We start from the raw sequence: 18,900 nt of genomic DNA, 5'->3' as shown, positions 1-18,900 counted from the left end.
ATTTTAAATTAATTCGTTGCACGCCTATATATGGAGCAGACTATGACGGACCAGCTTGTCGGCTAGTATACTAGTCGGTTGCTACAGCCCAAGTATACTAGTCGGTTGCCCGTGCGTTGCGACGGCTTACAACAATACCCACGTAAAATATCCACCAAAAAATTCAATATTTTTTATTGATTGTCTCCGCTATCCGTATAATATTTTTTGATTTAGCTAACTGATGTTATTGTTTACTCATGCAATATGTCTTGGTACAACACGACCAATAAAGTGAGCGATTAGAAAATAGTTCACAACGACTGACTGGATGAACAAAGATTATAAAATGACATAATTCCATCATACAGAGACCAAATAAGACAAAATTTGTGAGCTCAAGTTTCTAAAATAAGTCTCATGAAGTCAAACTTATAAAAAAGACAAATCAAAAATATGGAGTGATTGCTAAAGTCAGGTATCAATAAAAACCGGATGCGCTCCATATAAATTATGCTACTTCGTAGCAATTACTAACATTTAAAACCAACAAATAACCTTTCATTTTGTTGTTAGTGTGACAAATCATTGTTTCTCTATCCAATTCAGCAACCTCAAACACCATTTAGTCCATTGCGCCAATGTGGTCTCAGAAACGACCTAATGTTTGCAAGAGCCAAGAACGTCGTGTCGTGCTTGGGCTGTAGCCTCAGCCCGTAGTGCTGGCCCGGTCCGACACGATTATTTTTTTATTTTACAAAAATACATATATACCTATATACAATTTATATTCAATATTAAAAACATTTTAGCATAATGTTCTACTGGTTAGACAGTTTCACCCAATGTCTTTCGTCTTTCTTCCATCTGGACATGGGTTCGAACCCCCACCTTCTGCACCGTTTTTTAACATTTTACACTGATTTAATTAAATGGGTCGACGGGTTAACGGGTTAGCCCGACACAGATAGCAGACCGATATGACGTGCCTGGGCCATAGTTGTGGCCCGCGTGCGTCTAGCCCGTGCCGGTCGCCGTTTGGCCATCTATATAGACGTGTAGCAGATTAATTTGAAACAGCTGTGATGGGTTATTTGTAAAAAGATGACGCATGACGACTGTTGAAACTGGTGCTTTAAATATAGTATAGATGTGTGTGTCATCGATCTCCCCTATGCTACCATAGAAGTCTGCACCGTACGCTAGCACTACATCAGCTACAGGCATTTTCGGGCCTATTTTCGACGGCTTTTAGCCGTCAAAAAAATTAGCAAAAAATAAAGGTTAATTTTTGGCGGCCAGAGCTCGACTGCCAAAAATAAGTTATTTTTGGCGGCCGGCCACAAGCCGCCGAAAGTTAAACTTTATTTTCGACAGCAGAGCTCACCCGCCGAAAATTAGCGGCCGTCGAAAATTTCCCACTCTATTTTCGGCGGCCCCATTTGGCCACTGAAAATAAGCAATTTTAGAGAAAAAATGAAATAAAATGCAAAAAACAGCAATTTCAACCACAATATAATCACAATAATATGACAGAAAATGTAATTCCACAATTACACACAATATCACAATTATTCATAAGTACATCACAGTTCACCAAAATACTACTTGAGTCCAAAGTTCACAATTGTTCACAAATACATCACATAGTTCATTACACAACATAACACAAACTCACAATTCAGTACAAGATTCAAACTATCACATATTGGGGTAGTTTGAGTTGTGACCACTACCTCTAGAAGCGAACAACTCGTTAACGAAGTCGTTTAACTGGTTTGGATTCGAAAGAAAAAAGAAGACATTAGTAAATACAATGTTTACATGACCACTATTCAAATGAACTGTTTGTCAAACTAGCCTCTCTTGTAGTAGCTCCCTCCCCTACATAAGCTCCTCCTGGTGCTGGTATCACTGGTGGTAGCGTGTTGTGGCCCATAACCCCGAATCCCTACAAAATCAAGTTTAGTCAAAATTTGAAAGGTTAATACAAACCACAAGTCTAAACTAAATTGAAGCACCTGAGGTGGAGGTGGAGGTGGCGGAGCATATACTATACTTAAAGCACCAGTTTCAACGGTCGTCACGCGTCATCTTTTTACAAATAACCTCTCACATTTATTTTAAATTAATTTGTTGCACGCCTATATATGGAGCAGACTATGACGGACCAGCTTGTCGGCCCATTTGATTAAATTAGCGTAAAATGTTAAAAAGTGGTGCATGAGGTGGGGTTTGAACCCATGCTCTGATGGAACAAGGGCAGGAAACACTGGGTGAAGCTGTCTAACCAGTAGAACATCATGCTCAGATGTTTTTAATATTGAATATAAATTGTATATATATGTATATACGCTTTTTTAAAATAAAAAATATAATTGTGTCGGGCCGGGCTAGCACTATGGACCGAGGCTACAGCCCAAGCACGACACGACGTTCTTGGCTCTTGCAAGCATTAGGTTGTTTCTGAGACCACATTGGTGCAATGGACTCCATGGTGTTTGAGGTTGCTGAATTGGATGGAGCAACAATGATTTGTCACACTAACAGTAAAATAAAAGGTTATTTATTGGTTTTAAATGTTAGTAATTGCTATGAAGTAGCATAATTTATATGGAGCCCATACAGTTTTTATTGATACCTGGCTTTAGCAATCACTCCATATTTTGATCCATCTTTTTTATAAGTTTGAATTCATGTGACTTATTTTAGAAACTTGAGCTCATAAACTTTCTCTTATTTGGTCTCTGTATGATGGAATTATGTCATTTTATAATCTATGTTCGTTCAGTCAGTCGTTGTGAATTCTCTTCTAATCGCTCACTTTATTGACTGTGTTGTACCATGATATATTGCATGAGTAAACAATAACATTAATTAGCCAAATCAAAAAATATTATACGGATAGCGGAGACAATCAATAAAAAATTTTGAATTTTTTTGGTGGATATTTTACATGGGTATTGTTGTAAGCCGTCGCAACGCACGGGCAACTGACTAGTATCTATTATATTGCACTCTTCAAGTGTGCTTCTTCCCCTTACCACGGCAAGTTCTTATGAAATAACTCCGATGTATAGAAAAAAGAAGGGGTTAAGAGACCCTCATGGCCCAACCCTAGATACTCTAAAATCCTTTTCAAACCTGCTCTACACCTATTGCAAGTCAAGAGATAGATAAATAGCCACATCCCATAACCACGAGTTCCAGTGCACTGGATCTTATAGCACTTAGCAACGAGGCCCTATCCATTAGTATTCCACATAAGAAATCCATTATAGAAACTAGTCGGTTGTCCGTGCGTTACGACGGCTTACAACAATACCCACGTAAACTATCCATCAAAAAAATTTCAAGATTTTTTATTGACTGTCTCCACTCTCTGTATAATATTTTTTTTATTTGGCTAATTATGTTATTGTTTACTCCATGCAATATGTCTTGGTACAACACGACCAATGAAGTGAGCGATTAGAAGAGAGTTCACAACGACTAACTGAACGAACAGAGATTATAAAATGACATAATTCTACCATACAGAAACCAAATAAGAGAAAGTTTGTGAGCTCAAGTTTCTAAAATAAGTCACATGAAGTCAAACTTATAAAAAAGATAGATCAAAATATGGAGTGATTGCTAAAGTCAGGCATCAATAAAAATTGGATGCGCTCCATCCAATTCAGCAACCTTAAACACCATGGAGTCCATTGCGTCAATGTGGTTTCAGAAACAACATAATGCTTGCAAGAGTCAAGAACGTCGTGCCGTGCTCGGGCTGTAGCCTCGCCCCGTAGTGTTGGCCTAGCCCGACACGATTATATTTTTTAAATTTTACAAAAAAATGTATATATATAATTTATATTCAATATCAAAAACATTTGAGCATGATGTTCTAATGGTTAGATAGCTTGACCCAGTGTCTCCCACCATTCTTCCGTCAGGGCATCGGTTCGAACCCCACCTCCTGCACCGTTTTTAACATTTTATGCTGGTTTAATCAAATGTGTCGACGGGCTAACAGGCTGGCCTGACACAGTCAGTAGGCCGGCATGACGTGCATGAGCCATAGTTGTGTTCGGCGTGCATCTGGCCCGTGCCTGGGCCATAAATATAAAAGGATCTAAAATCCATCCTTGGCGCCAGAAAGTCAACTGGGAGACGCCACCTAGATCGAATCGAACTCCTCAATATGTGGCCCCTCTTGAACCACCTGATCTTTTCCTGTGGGGGTGTGAGACAGCAAGGGTGAGCTCACACATGTTCATCACTCATCAAATTATGGAGAATAATGTGGCATGAACTCACCAAAGGTGGAAGATCATGTGAAGTGTAAGGCTTACCAAAGAGAATGGTTAAAGCTGAGCATTGCTTTTAAAGTTGGTCAAAATTTTATTAACAATTACTAGATGTAAGTAAATACCAAACCATAATAACAATAATAGAACAAAATTAATAATAAACCCATGCAAATGCAAATGACAAATTGAATTTAAGTTCCATAAATTAATCATGCGAGAGTTCTGAGCTGCTTATGACCGTGAGCTCGGCTAGTATACCAGTTTTACACTCTGCAGAGGTTGTACCCTGTACCCATAAAGTCGTGTATCCCATGTCGCCAGGGTTTACAGGGCCCTTAGACACTACCGAGGTGAATGGCTAGGGATCCACTACGAGGCCTTTACAAAGTTCCACTAGCTTCCGAAAACCCGCTACAGTTATGGGAAGACTACTTGCAAGAATCTCTCGTCTGACCGCCATCGCAGCAAAATCAACCCAAGAACCTCCTTGCATGCAACTCCCCTACTGCCCTTGCCCCTTTCGGGTAAGGTAGTCTTCCACTAGCTTTCCTAATTAGTCAGCCAAGGGCGTCCCATTCCACCCTTGTAGTGGCACGTGTTTTTCAAGTTAAGCTCCATGTTCCAATTAACATTAATGATCTTGACATTAACATAAATAAAATAACAGAATAATTGGAACATGGATAGAATGAAATATTAACCCAAAACCATATAAGGCAATAGCAAAACTACCCAAGTGATTCAGGGGTAAACAAGGTAAAAGATAACCAGACTAGGGTGACCTATTGGGTCCCATCAAAATTTAAACCTATGCATTGAATAATGATAATAAAGAACATTATTGGGTAATAAATGTGATCAAGGGCACAACTTGCCTGGCACTTGAGATTCCAGTTACGAGGGTGATTCTTCAGATCCTCGTGACCTCACGTTAGTCGTAGCAATACAAACAAACATGATATAGACAAAATTAACATCACACCAAACATAAGAACAAACTGAATAATAATGATCTACACGTTGCTACAAGATCGCGGGACCGAGAACTACTAAGATCGGAGTTACGATTAAGGAGTTACGATCTTATAAAAGATCTGCGTGATTAAAATATTAAACTATATTATAAATTGGTTAATATAAATCATATAAGAGGTTATTCTATAAATAATTATCTCAACTTTAATTTAAGTTATAAATTGATCATATATCATATTCTAGTAGTCTATAATGATACACAGATTAACAAGACTAACCAACATAAGTTAAATAAAGATCTAATTATAAAATAATGAGACATGGTGTTATAAATGTTGTTATTGCACAATAAATATTCATACGAGACTAATGCAACTTGAACGAGTCAAATCGGATTTAAAACGGGGAAAGTATGAATTTATAAAATTTTAAGTGTTGGATAAAAGGTTAATTAGGATATTAATTTTAATATGGCTTTTATGTCAAAACAGAGGCACTAGGTGATAAACAGTAATATTATAGAATTATATGAACTGAAATGGATTAATTTGGACCTCATATGAATTTTCTATGAATAAAATGAGTTTCTGGAATTATTTATATACTAGAAATCATTTTCTATAATTATTTATTTTCACTGCTCCCTGTATCTCGCGCACAAAAACAGGGAACAGCAGGGGCCTAAATCACAATTTCTCTAAGACTCAGGCTCCTGTACGCTGGACGACGGGTTCATTCTGAAATAATCGAGGGACTCATATGCAAAAAGGTTTGGGCAAAGGGGTATCGCGGGATCTCGGTCGTCCGATCAAATCCGAACTGCCACGATTACAGCGTACTAATTTTGAACCGGTAAGCTACGCAGGCCTCGGATCTAGATCTGATGGCCAGAAGCGCGAGTTACCCAGCACCGCCAGATCGATGATCAACGGTACATATTAAAATAGACCGAATGGGTAAGCGCCATCTAATCCTAGCCACACGCGCACGGATCAACGACTTAGGCATCAAACGCACGAGATCTATTCCTAGTCGTTGGCCGAGCAATCCACGACCACAGTGATCGTCTTCTACCCCCAGCGCCCGACCACCACGTTGTTCAGGAATCACGGCGGAGCAGCTCCAGCCGAGCGCGGTCGCCGCGACTCAGCGCCCTAAAACTTTCCCCGACAGTTGCCACATGCAGAGGAGGGTAGGGCGAAGGATGTGGAGGTGGTCTTACCTCGAATCGGTGCGGTGGTGCCTCGGCCCAATGCAACCCAAGACGCACGGGACTTCCTTCAACGGTGGCGAGCAATTGCGCCACCCTCCACCAACGCTGAGCTAGGCTAGCCGAGGAGCGGATTGTGTATGTCCACCAGAGCTTCACGAACGTACTGGACAAAACACGAGCGGTGACTGAGCAGGGAGCAATGGCAGCGGCTCATGGCTATGCCCTAGCGAAACTCACACGACAATCACCCTGGTCGAGGCAGGGACTAGAGGGATGCGAGGAGGAGCGGTGGTTTGGGTTATAGGCAAGGGTTTGGGGCGAGTTTGTTGGCATCCTAACAACCCTCCAGAGGTTCTCGGCGATGGCTGCATGCCCACGGCGGGGAGGGCACCACGGATTTCGGGAAGACGAAGACCCAGTATGCGGGCCCGGTAAGTCAGTGGGACGCAGTGCGAGGGGCAGCGCCACGTCAGGTGGGGAGTTTGGGCCGCCCAAGCGTGAAAACGGCCCAGTCGCGGTTCCCATCAGCAGCGGGCAGGCGACCGAGAACGGATGGACGCCTGGCGTGTGGGCCTGCTTGGCAGAGAGACCCCCACACGATTGGCACCGAGGTGAATGGACTGGGCTGGCGAGTGTGGAAAAAGAAGGTGGGCCGCAGGGGAGAAAGTCTGGTAGAGTGGGCCGACGGTGGTGTTTCAGCCCAGGTAGCGCTTTCTTCTTTTTTTCCTCTATTTGCCCAAAAACCCATAATTCAAAATAGGTTTGAATTGTTGATTTGAATTTCACTTCTCAAATCTTAATAGTACTTTAATATAAATAATACTACCAATGTTTTGCTATAATTTCTGTGGTATTATTATCATTATTATTATTTTTATTCATTCCTCAATTCCTTTGCTCCCATATTCTTCGGAGCACAATTTAAATCTAAAGCTAATTTATTTTGATTATAGGTTTTGGTTTAATGCACAAACATAGAAATCTCAGCATGATGCATAAGTTCATGTTTTTATCTGGTATTTATTTAAAATAAACTATGTCACATGAATAATTCTCATAAGCAAAATAGTTTTTTTCCATGTTATAATGAGTAGAGGGCAAAACATATATTGAGATCAACTCTTTCTTTTTATTTACAAATTGGGTATTATAGAACGTGAGCTCGCAATCCAGCCTTTGCGTGACCTGTATGCGAAGCTCGGCTCGGCCTGAGAGGAGGCAAGCTAGGCCTGATGTATCTTCGGTTGAGAGGAGGAAAGCTTGGCAGCGCGACGCTCAACAAAGGTGGTGAGCTCGGTGGCCTCGAACTTGGAGCGATCGAAGTCCGCCGAGAGAGAAGCATACAGTTGGCCTGAGAGGAGGCAAGCTAGGCCTGATGTCCACCTTTTCGAGTATGATATCCACTTGCGGCATGGGCTCATTAACTTCCTCCTCTATCTATCTGACGTGGGCTCATTCTCTTCCTCCTCTATCTGACGTCGTCCATTAGAATAATAGGGTTAGGTTGTTGCCACTGTATTCGGCATCCTCGGACGTCACCTTCAATCCACCTTTGTCACTACAACCTTCACCATCCTTATCACTATGGTGGCATCCACCATGTTTTCCTATGTGACCATAGCAGCGAGCTCAAGTTTAGGTTGGATGAGGAGTCTCATTCCCATAATTGATTGCAAGTGTAAGGTTTTGATGATTAAATGCAACAGTAAGGCTGGTCAGATGTACTATGGGCCTGTTTGGATCGGCTTTTTTCTTACGAGCTTTTTTGAGAAGTTGGCTATGGTGAGAAGCTGACTGTGCAGAGAAGTTGGTCGATAAGAATCTAGGTGTTGGATAATCTGGCTGGTGGTTGGAATCTAGGTGTTTGGACGACCAGATTTCGAAAGGAATACTTTTTGAAATTAGCTCTGCTTAAAAATTCATTGTCGTATGACCATGTAATTCGAGCGTATCACATGTGTTCTCCATTACAACAATTTTGGTTTTATGTACAAATTACACAATTTGGAACAATTTTGGTTTCAGTCACGTTAACCAAATCAAACCATTACAAGATCACATGAACCTATTTTAGTGCATTGTCCTGTGTCTGCTGATCAACCGAATCTACGAGCCGGGAATGATGATGCGACAAACTATTAGAACAAGGCACTACATACATCGCATAGGAGCAAAAGGAAATTACAAGATCATCGGTTGCATTTGGTACTCCTAGGTACCTAGATCTGAAGTCAAAGTGCACGAAACACAGAGACTGCCCCACAGATTGAGATGGCGGAAGAGGGGACATGTACCTTAACAAGAAGACGAATTCGTGAGACCATGGAATCATCGATGGTGAACTGAACTCCGAGCACCGTCTGTGTCACACCCGGTTTTAGAAGGCAAACCGCATGCGAACCATGTACGTGCCAGGATCAGCAATTCACGTACACAACAGTTACATAACCGGACATCATCACACAATGCTCAAATAGTAACATAAAAGAGGTAATAGTTGATTACATCATGATGCCCGAGACATCCACATAGTCATTAACATAGACCAAAGTGCGAAAACGAAACGTAGCTAAACACGACCTTTACAGGCAGCCGACTGGGGGTTTGTCAGTAACCCACGCCTAGAACTCATCATACTCTTAGAACTCCTAAAAATCATCCACCACGACTTTATCTTCTCCTGAGTAGTGGTTGCAATGTGGACAACCTGTGGGGTTTGGTGTGTAAAGCAAGGGTGAGTACACATCAACATACTTAGCAATTGTCTCGTTTGGCTGTAGTGGACTAGCTTTGTGTGGGGTTAAGATCAAGTAGTTGCTTTTAGTTGGTTAGGTAATTATTACTAGTAGAGAGCCAGGTTTTAGCATTAAACCCAAGTTATTAGCCCAAAAGTACTCCTTCCAAATGGAAAGAAGACTAGAAACCATAATCATAATCATCAAACCATAATTATCCTCATTATCACCTGTAACCATAGTATCTCTAATCAATGGAGCTCCCAAGGCCGCTCATAACCGTGAGCACGGCTGATATATCAGTTTCATAACACTCTGTAGAGGCTGCACACTTTACCCACGAGCCGTGATCCCTTTTTGCCTCGGGCCGATCAAACCCTTAAACATACCAATGTGAATAGACAAGGTTTCACTACGTAGCCTTTACAAAGATTCCCTGAGGTTGTAGCCACCCGTTAGGTTTCCTTAATGTACCTCACTCCTCCCCAAGGGGCAAACCACCCTCGGCAGAGCTTGCCGCATACACCGAGCCCCATTGACGGCACGACGGCGAAGCAAGCTACACCTCAGTTCCTCTAATTATTTGGATAACGGCATCCCATACCACCCTCATGGATGTACTGTTTTCCCAGGTGGTCATCCAATGAACCAGTCCTTACGGAGAGACACTCGAGAAACTGCTTGAGCCCCCTTAAATGCCATAATTCCATCATCATAATCAAAAGTAAACCTCGTATCATAAAGAAGTCTCATCATGTTCATTGATTAAAGTGAAGCACTAGCATAAAGCTAAACCAAAAATGATACAACCCAAATAGGTGAATAAGGATAGGATAAACAAAGACTAGTCAATCCTTAGGTATAAATTGTGTAAATACAGGGAGGTGAATTATAAAATGTATAGGACATAGATAGGTTAGAGGACACTTGCCTTCACCAACCAGCTGCTGCTCAGGGTCTTCGCCTGCAAATCCTTCGGACTCCGCCAACGGACCGTTATCTATACGAGTTCAAACATACATTACACAATCTTAACATAGAAAGAAACAATACACCACATAATAAAATATAACAAAAAACAGACGTGTGGCGCAGGGCTCGCATCTACAACTATGCGAGAAAGAAATTACAACGGTCGAGGCTACAGTCAAAACGTAATTACGTTAAGCAACTATGGATTAAAATACTTGTCTAAACATAATCCTATTGATTAACCATCGTGCAATGCATAAATAAAATCAGCACTAGATCCTAATTAGCTCGGTATTTGATTAATAGTCGTTACACTATGCACCTTAATTATTATACGCGGTCTTAGGTAAATTTAAAAGACTGTCGCGCGACAAAACGCGCAACACGACACAAGATCTAAACGGAAATAAAAAGAATTGTCGCACGATGAAGCACGTGACACAACACGCAATCTAAACTGAATTTAAAACGAATTGTCGTGTGACGAAGCACGCAACACAACACATGAATTAAACTGAATTTAAAACGTTACTACGCGCTAGGGCTACACGCACGGGGCAGGGCCGTGCGCTGGGGCCGCGCCCTGGCCACACCCATGCCGAGCCACGCCATGGCCACGCGTGCCACGGTCGGTCGCGCTCTGGCCGCAGGCCACGCCGAGCCGTGCCGCCGGGCAGGGGGCCACGCCGGGGGGGGGGGGGGGCTGCATGAGGAGGGGCTCGCTGGGGAGGGGATCGACTAGGGAAAGGAGAGAGAGGGGAAGGAGGAGAGGGGAGCTCACCACGGGCTAGACGGACGACAGCAACCACTCACCGGGATCCAACCTAGGGCAAGGGGAGAGGTGGAGAGAGGTGGAAGAGAGGGAGAGGGAGGTTGCTACGCGGGAAAGAGAGAATGAGGGGGAGGTGGAGCCTAGGCGCGCGCCCAGGGCCGGGTTGGGCCGCGCCGCGGGCTGGGCCACAGGACGGGCCGACAACCCTCTACTCGCTCTCGCCTGCTTCTAATCGAGATTAATTCGTGAATCGAAAACCAAAACTAGACGAGCACACGCCTAGGCACAACATCAGATAAAATAAATATGCTCCGGCGTGACGCAACACCAATATCAACTTAGGTTTTTGTTACATGCGATACGGACACCAGTCTCTATATTGCTTTGAAAATAGGAGGAAGGAGCGAAACAGAAAGAGAAAAAGAGAGTAATGCTTGAATTTGGTGAATATTGGAGAAGAAAATTTATACCCCCAAATTCAGGGCGTTACAAACCTATCCCCTTTAAAAGAATCTCGCCCTCGAGATTCAAGGTTGGCCAGCAAAGAGCTCAGGATACTTGGCCATCAGATCATCTTCACGCTCCCAAGTTGCTTCCTCCTTAGAGTGGTCACCCCATCTGACTTTGCACATCCTGATAGTGTTCCTTCGGGTGACCCTGTATGTAGTCTCCAGAAACTGCGTTGGCCTTTCTATGTAGGTCAAGTCTTCTTGGACTTCCAGACCTTCCACTAGCAACTGCTCCTCTGGCACACCCAGACACTTCTTCAACTGAGACACATGGAAGACATCATGCATTGTTGACAAATCTTCTAGCAAACTAAGCTGATAGGCCACTTCTCCACACTTTGCAAGAATCTGATATGGACCAACATATTGGGGTGCTAGCTTGCCTTTGACTCTGAACCTTCTGACTCCTCTGATGGGTGATACCTTCAGGTAGACAAAATCTCCCACTTCAAAACTCAGCTCTCTTCTTCTTGTATCTACATAACTTCGCTGCCTTGACTGCGCAATCTTCAAATTCTCCTGAACCATCTTGATGTTCTCTTCGTCTTCGAGCAAAATGCCGGGCCCAAACACTTTCTTTTCTCCAGGCTGATCCCAATGCAATGGAGTTCTGCAACTCCTTCCATAAAGTGCCTGAAACGGTGACATCTTCAAACTGGCCTGGTAAATGTTGTTATAGGAAAATTTTGCATAAGGTAGCCTCTTGTCCCATCTGGACTTATCTTGCAACGCACGGGCTCTCAACATATCTTCTAGGATTTGATAGTTCTTTCAGTCTGACCGTCTGTCTGCCACAAAACCAGGTCATGTTGTGCCAGTCGAGGCTACTACAAACCCGACCGAAGAGCCGAAATTAGTGAAGGCAGCAGTTTAGTTGAAGGTGTTGAGCCCACCAAGTACAATAGGATTATCGAAGCCATAAATGCTCCCACAGTGACTCCAAGAAAAAGGAGACTAGCTAGCGTGCTAGATGCTATTTTGGAGTCCATAGAGACATCAGCTCCTGCCTCTGCCGAAGCTCTCAGCACGCAGATTAAGGATGCAAGGAAAACTGATGTTGCGGGCGTAGCCAACGCTCCTGCTGAAGCTGGACCTTCAGAAGCTCCTGCCGAAGCTGGACCTTCGGAAACCGCATCGATAGCACTAGAGAAAGAAAGTGTTCCTAAGAAATTTAAATCTCTTGCTCTTGAAGCACCCCTTAAAGAGCTGGAGTTCATTGTTCGTCATGCTTCAGGAAAGGAGCTATCAGAAGAGCAGGTTGCCAAAGTGCAACACTATGCCAAGGATCTGAAATACCTCCAAGGGTCCTTGGTATATGGTGGCAATGACGAAGATGACTTCCTTTACTGTCTGCCAGATAGTAAAGAAATACATGTCTGCCGGGAAATAATGGACAATATAGGATATCCGAAGCTTGAACTTGGCCTATCTGCAATGTCGAAAGATCAACTTGCAGATAGTCTTGCTTACAATAGCCTGAAGGTGTTTGCACTTTGACTTGTTTACTTTTATGGTTTTTCTTGCCGCTGTTACATTCTCGCTCTTCGTTTTCCAGGGCTTAATTCTAAGCAAGGCTTTAAAGGCCAGAAGGATGCAGAGGATGAGAGCTGTCGCATAGCTCTTGGGAATCTGCGCTCAGAAGTTATCACGCTAAGAAACGAAGCTCTTGAAAAAGACAAAATATTACTCTCCTTGGTAGATAAACTGAAATCTAATGAGGCCAAGCTTGCTGCCCAAGCCGAAGCTCACAAAGCTGAAGTACAAGAATTAAAGAGGAAGGTTGCTGAAGCAACCGAAAATTCGAAGTTGAAGTGGTGAAGCATGAGATATGCGAGATCGAAAAATTAAGAGCGCAAAAGAATGCCGATGAGCTTCGTACTGCCAAAGAAAAACGTTACAAAGTATCCTTAGAATGTGCTAAGAGTTTAAAAAACAGCTTCGCTAAGGTTGGAGCTTATTCCTCCGAGCAAAGATTTATCCGCGGTGACCCCGATGGAGTTATCCAGTGGATCAGCGGGGAAGCTGAAGCTTTCAAAGAAATTCATAGTGATTGAGGAGATTTTTGTGCCTTTGCTGGTGCCCGGGGGGCCACGTCCATCTTGGAGAAGGCTGGTTGTGATCATACTAAGGCTGTAGCTTAGTCAAACTTCGCTTTCTTATTTGATGATATCAAAAATCCTTCAGCCAAAGCTACTACCCTCGGTGGGAAATTTTACTCCGAGATATGGCATAAGGGCGGACGAGAAGTCGCTGATGAAGCCATCAAAAGGAACGAAAAGGAATCACATGATGCTTCAGAAGCAACGAAAAGGGCTAAAGAAGCTGTCGAGCGGGCTAAGCTTATAGGTACATCTATTGTGTTTTAGCTTCATAGTCTGGTTTAGCTTCTGAAAGTCGCCTAGAGGGGGGGTGAATAGGGTGAATCTGAAATTTATAAACTTAAGCACAACTACAAGCCGGGTTAGCGTTAGAAATATAAACGAGTCCGAGAGAGAGGGTGAAAAAAACTCGCAAGCAAAATAAAGAGTGAGACACAAGGATTTGTTTTACTGAGGTTCGGTTCTCACAAACCTACTCCCCGTTGAGGTGGTCACAAAGACCGGGTCTCTTTCAACCCTTTCCCTCTCTCAAACGGTCACTTAGACCGAGTGAGCTTCTCTTCTCAATCAAACGAAACACAAAGTTCCCGCAAGGACCACCACACAATTGGTGTCTCTTGCCTCGGTTACAATTGAGTTTGATCACAAGAAAGAATGAGAAAAAGAAGCAATCCAAGCTCAAGAGCTCAAATGAACACAAATGTCGCTCTCTCTAGTCACTATTTGATTTGGAGTGGTTCCGGACTTGGAAGAGGATTTGATCTCTTTGGTTGTGTCTAGAATTGAATGCTATAGCTCTTGTAATGTGTTGAAGGTGGAAAACTTGGATGCCATTGAATGTGGGGTGGTTGGGGTATTTATAGCCCCAACCACCAAAAAGTGGTCGTTGGAAGGCTGCTGTCGCATGGCGCACTGGACAGTCCGGTGCGCCACCGGACACTGTCCGGTGCGCCAGCCACGTCAGCCGGCCGTTGGGTTCTGACCGTTGGAGCTCTGACAGGTGGAGCCTCTGGGCTGTCGGTGGTGCACCGGACAGGTCCTGTAGACTGTCCGGTGCGCCGTCTGGCGCTGCTCTGACTCTGGCGCGCACTGTAGCGCATTGAATGCGTTTGCAGTCGACCGTTGGTGCGAAGTAGTCGTTGCTCCGCTGGCACACCGGACAGTCCAGTGTGACACCGGACACTGTCCGGTGAATTTTAGCGGAGCGGCCTCCCATTTTCCCGAAGGTGAGGAGTTCAGCGTCGAGTTCCCTGGTGCACCGAACACTGTCCGGTGGCACACCGGACAGTCCGGTGCGCCAGACCAGGGTGCCTCTAGGATGTCTTTAGCTCTCTTTATTTGAACCCATCTTTGGTCTTTTTATTGGCTTGTTGTGAACCTTTGGCACCTGTAAAACTTATAGACTAGAGCAAACTAGTTAGTCCAATTATTTGTGTTGGGCAATTCAACCACCAAAATTAATTTAGGAAAAGGTGTAAGCCTATTTCCCTTTCAATCTCCCCCTTTTTGGTGATTGATGCCAACACAAACCAAAGCAAATATAGAAGTGCATAATGTAAGTGCAAAGGATACTAAGAATTGAACCAATAAATTCTCATAAGATATGCATGGATTGTTTCTTTATTTAACATTTTGGACCACGCTTGCACCACATGTTTTGTTTTTTGCAAATTCTTTTGTAAATTCTTTTCAAAGTTCTTTTGCAAATAGTCAAAGGTAAATGAATAAGATTTAGAGAAGCATTTTCAAGATTTGAAATTTTCTCCCCCTGTTTCAAATGCTTTTCCTTTGACTAAACAAAACTCCCCCTCAATAAACTCCTCCTCTTAGTGTTCAAGAGGGTTTTAGATATTAGTTTTTGAAGAAGGTGTTCCAATTTGAAATTCTATCAAAAATAGGATACCAATTGAAAAATTCATCATTTCAAAACCTTTTCTTAACTCAAATTTTGAAAATTGGTGGTGGTGCGGTCCTTTCGCTTTGGGCTAATACTTTCTCCCCCTTTGGCATGAATCGCCAAAAATGGATACTTGAATGAAATATAAGCCCTTGGAACTACTTTCTCCCCCTTTGGCGAAAAATATGAGTGAAGATTATACCAAAGACGGAGAGCTGCCCAGAGCGACGGCGAAGGATGAGTAATTTGATGGAGTGGAGTGGAAGCCTTTGTCTTCGCCGAAGACTCCAATTCCCTTTCAATCTATGACTTGGGTTGAGATACACTTGAAAACACATTAGTCATAGCATATAAAAGAGACATGATCAAAGGTATATTAATGAGCTATTTGTGCGAAACATCAAAAGAAATTTCGAGAATCAAGAATATTTAGCTCATGCCTAAGTTTGTTAAAGGTTTGTTCATCTAGTGGCTTGGTAAAGATATCGGCTAATTGTTCCTTGGTGTTAATATATGCAATCTCGATATCCCCCTTTTGTTGGTGATCCCTTAGAAAATGATACTGAATGGCTATGTGTTTAGTGCGGCTATGTTCAACGGGATTATCCGCCATGCGGATTGCAGTCTCATTATCACATAGAAGAGGAAACTTTGGTTAATTTGTGTCGGCGTTTCGAGACAGGGGGTCCCAAAGCCGACGAGTGAGTGTGCTGCGTGCCCCAGCCCAGATGGGTCGAGCGCGTGGGCGAGCGCGAAGGGGGGGAGAGGCGAGGTGGCCGGAGTCGAGCGTGAGAGAGGTGGAAGTCCCGCGGCCTTCGTGTTCGTCCCGCGCCCAGGTCGGGTGCGCTTGCAGTAGGGGGGTTACAAGCGTCCACGCGGGTGAGGGAAGCGAGCGGCCCCAAGAGAGCGCCTGTCCCGTCCTCGGTCCCGCGCGGCCAACCTTCTCTAAGAAGGCCCTGGTCCTCCCTTTTATAGTCGTAAGGAGAGGATCCAGGTGTACAATGGGGGGTGTAGCAGAGTGCTACGTGTCTAGCGGAGAGAGAGCTAGCGCCCTAGGTACATGCCAATGTGGCAGCCGGAGAGGTCTTGGCACCTTGCTGGCGTGATGTCGTGGCTGTCGGAGGTGCGACGGAGCCTGGCGGAGGGACAGCTGTTGGAGCGGTCGAGTCCTTGCTGACGTCGCCCTGCTTCCGTAAGAGAGCTGGGGGCCGCCGTCGTCACAGAGCTTGTGGAGCGCCATCATTGCCCATCCGGCGGGGCTGGCCGGATGGGACGCCGGTCTTGTTCTCCGTGACCCGAGTCGATTCGGGGTAGGACGATGATGGCGCTTCCTGTTGACGTGGCGGGTCTGTGCCCTAGGCAGGGTGACGTGGGGGCTCCTCCGAAGCCGAGGTTGAGTCTGTCTTCTGTTGCCGAGGCCGAGTCCGAGCCATGGGGTCGGGCGAGGCGGAGGTCGTTCGGCCGAGGCCAGGGCGGAGTCCGAGCCCTGGGGTCGGGCGAGGCGGAGTTTCGTCGTCTTCCGGGTCTTAGCCCGAGTCCAAGCCCTGGGGTCGGGCGGAGCGGAGTTCGCCGTCTTCCGGGTCTTAGCCCGAGTCCGAGCCCTGGGGTCGGGCGGAGCGGAGTTCGCCGTCTTCCGGGTCTTAGCCCGAGTCCGAGCCCTGGGGTCGGGCGGAGCGGAGTTCGCCGTGGCGCCTTTGGCAAGGCCTGACTGTCTGTCAGACTCACTCTGTCGAGTGGCACCGCAGTCGGAGTGGCGCAGGCGGCGCTGTCCTTCTATCAGACTGGTCAGTGGAGCGGTGGAGTGACGGCGGTCACGTCGACTCTGCCGAGGGGGCGCGTGTCAGGATAAAGGTGTCAGGCCACCTTTGCGTTAAATGCTCCTGCAACTCGGTCAGTCGGTGTGGCGATTTAGTCAGGGTTGCTTCTGAGCGAAGCCAAGGCCTCGGGCGAGCCGGTGATGTGTCCGCCGTAAAAAGGGGGGCCTCGGGCGAGATGGAAGTCTCTCGAGGTCGGCTGCCCTTGGCCGAGGCTAGGCTCGGGTGAAGCGTGATCGAGTCACTCGTGTGGACTGATCCCTGACTTAATCGTACCCATCAGGCCTTTGCAGCTTTATGCTGATGGGGGTTACCAGCTGAGAATTAGGCGTCTTGAGGGTACCCCTAATTATGGTCCCCGACAGTAGCCCCCGAGCCTCGAAGGGAGTGTTAGCACTCGCTTGGAGGCTTTCGTCGCACTTTTTTGCAAGGGGACCAGCCTTTCTCGGTTGCATTTTGTTCCGGTGGGTGCGCGCGAGCGCACCCGCCGGGTGTAGCCCCCGAGGCCTCGGAGGAGTGGTTACACTCCTTCGAGGTCTTAATACCTTGCGTAATGCTTTGGCTGGTCTGGTCGTTCCCTCATGCGAACTGGCCTTAGCCCGGGTGCACGGTCGGGGCCCAAGCTCTCGGGCTGGTATGTTGACGCTGTCAACGGTTTGGCCGGAGCCGGTTTTTGCGAGAGCAGCCCCCGAGCCTCTGCACAGGGCGAGAGGACGATCAGTGACAGACTCGACTTTTTACATACGCCCCTACGTCGCCTTTCCGCAAGGAGGAGGGGGGGAGTGCGCCATGTTACCCTCGATGGGCACCGAACATGGTGTCTCCGGTGAGCTGCAAGCGGGTAATCCGAGTGGACGTCCGTGCCCCGTTCGTTGGGGGTCGGCTAGGGGCCCAGAGGCACGCCCAAAAGTACCTGCGGGTGATTTGCCGGACCCGGTCCCCTGGCGACGGGGTCCGAGGGCTCGATGCCTCCCTCCGATGGGATTCCGTTACAAGATCGTTCCCGCTGGTCTCGGAAATGTCCTAGGGTACCTCGGGAGCGCAGCCCGAGCCTCGGTTATGTATCGAACGTACCCCTGGTCATCCCTCGCTCGGTGTCTGAGGCGACTGTGAACCCTTCGGGGGCCAGCCTTCGAACCCCTGATCAGTAATGGGCGCGGAGCCCGAGTAGCCTGAAGCGGCCATGGAACCCTTCGGGGGGCTGGCCTTCGAACCCCTGACCAGTAGTGGGTGTCGGGCCCACGCGATCTGAGGCGACTGTTGAACCCTCCGGAGGGCCAGTCTTCGAACCCCTGATCAGTAGGGGGGGGCTCGGAGCCCGGTTCCTTCGCGGAGAAGGATCCTTTTCGGGGTATCCCCCTTTCCCGGTCCCTGTTGCAAGAGATAGAGAAAGAGGAAAAAGGAAAAGGAAACGAAATCGAACGACGTGGCGTACCTCTTTTTGACGCGGTTATTACGGCGAAGGCGAAGCGTCGCGCGCTTCTCCCGCCAGAGGCGCCGCGTGTCCCGCCGCGGAGTTAATGCGACGGGGCGAGTGGTTGGCGGGGCGGCCGTTGCGCGTGCGCGATCCGTTCGAGGAACAGGTCACGGGTGCCCCGTCTTCACGCCGTGGGAGGAGGCTCTCTTGCTGTCCCAGG

This window comes from Zea mays, chromosome 5, assembly GCF_902167145.1.
Source record: "Zea mays cultivar B73 chromosome 5, Zm-B73-REFERENCE-NAM-5.0, whole genome shotgun sequence".
Classification (NCBI taxonomy): Eukaryota; Viridiplantae; Streptophyta; class Magnoliopsida; order Poales; family Poaceae; genus Zea; species Zea mays.
The sequence above is the reverse complement of the archived record's forward strand: the minus strand, read 5'-3'. Positions refer to the sequence as shown.